Source organism: Propithecus coquereli, unplaced genomic scaffold, assembly GCF_000956105.1.
Source record: "Propithecus coquereli isolate 6110/MARCELLA unplaced genomic scaffold, Pcoq_1.0 Scaffold27, whole genome shotgun sequence".
Classification (NCBI taxonomy): domain Eukaryota; kingdom Metazoa; phylum Chordata; class Mammalia; order Primates; family Indriidae; genus Propithecus; species Propithecus coquereli.
In genome coordinates this window covers 10753831-10755119 of record NW_012148285.1, presented here as the reverse complement: position 1 = coordinate 10755119, position 1289 = coordinate 10753831, and the positions used below count along the sequence as shown (strand labels likewise).

Genomic DNA, 1289 nt, shown 5'->3' with positions numbered 1-1289 from the left:
ATGTAAAAACCTTGTAAAATAGAATGCTGTTGATCTAGCTTTTAAAAAAGCTAAACACGAGTCTATAATTGGATATTTACTATTTTGAGAGAAAAAGGCGAAGCTAACAAAGTGATGCTAGAAAATAAATACATTAATTCTGCAACTGCATGCATCTGTAGTTCCTTTATCAAAGATTCTTAGATTGTAAAAATTTGTAAAAAAAACTGAGAGAAGGAAATACTTGATAGATGTATTGAAAGCTTTCCACAACTGGAAATACATTAAAATATATTTACTTAGTTGGAAGAGGAAGTGGCAGCGAGAGCCTTTCACCTATAATGACCATTTTAGAATTCATTAGAAATTATCATTCATAATTCAAACACACGAGACAGCGCACCTGTCTTCAAGTGTTCAGTAGGTACAACAGGAAATAACAGATTTCGAGAGCCAAGGGGCACTGGTACTATATACAAGTGAGATTGTTATCTACGTTGTACTAGAAAACAAGGACTGTTTAAAATGGAAGCTTTAAGAAGAGCTTATTTTTGAAAACTTAACTTGAAATGAAACCCGTATCATGGAATGTGCTATGTTAAGATTTTCCTTTTATATAATGAAACAACAATAAAAGGCAAGTGAAATTATACAAGAAGAAAAAATAGAAATTACATATTGTGAGAAGTGCTGGAATAGGGTGAAGAAGCATAATAACCATTACTGTTTGAAGTGGTATGTCTATTTTAATGTACTCTGAACTATGACTGAATTTTTCAATAAAACAATAAATACAAAAGTGAATGTAATCATTATATACTTTTGTTTTCTATTCTAGGGGCTGTATTTTAAACCTGAGACAAAATTAGTGGCCCAAACCTTTATTCTGCCTTAAACTAATTTTTATTTCTTGTCCTCTTCCCTACTTTCCACATCACCTTACAGAGTTGTGATAACCAATCTGGTTCTCGACACCCCTCAATTCATTCTTGCAGTACCCTTGCATAGCATTCAAAATCCTCGTGTACTGTTAAGTACCAACAAATCAAGATGTCAATATGAGATGTTCAGATTGAAAAGGACAGTTTAAACTACTTTTGTTAGAGTTGAAGACAATTTTGTGTTACATGATCCACTGTGTATTAGTTCAAATAGTGTAGCAAACAAAAAAATAGCTGACATTGATGAAACCTTGAACTATGTGATATGGCTAGCAGAGCTGATGTCCAGATTAGCTCTTGAGGTAGAAAATTTACTACTCATTACTAAATATGTGAATAATAGCTAAATTAATAATGTTTAAATATTAA

General features: G+C 31.8%; 1 protein-coding gene across 1 annotated transcript in view; it reads right to left on the bottom strand.

Annotated features, from left to right (window-relative positions):
- ERCC4 (excision repair cross-complementation group 4) overlaps positions 1-1289 on the bottom strand; it is a 36400-nt gene that overhangs the window by 869 nt on the left and 34242 nt on the right. The window lies entirely within an intron of this gene.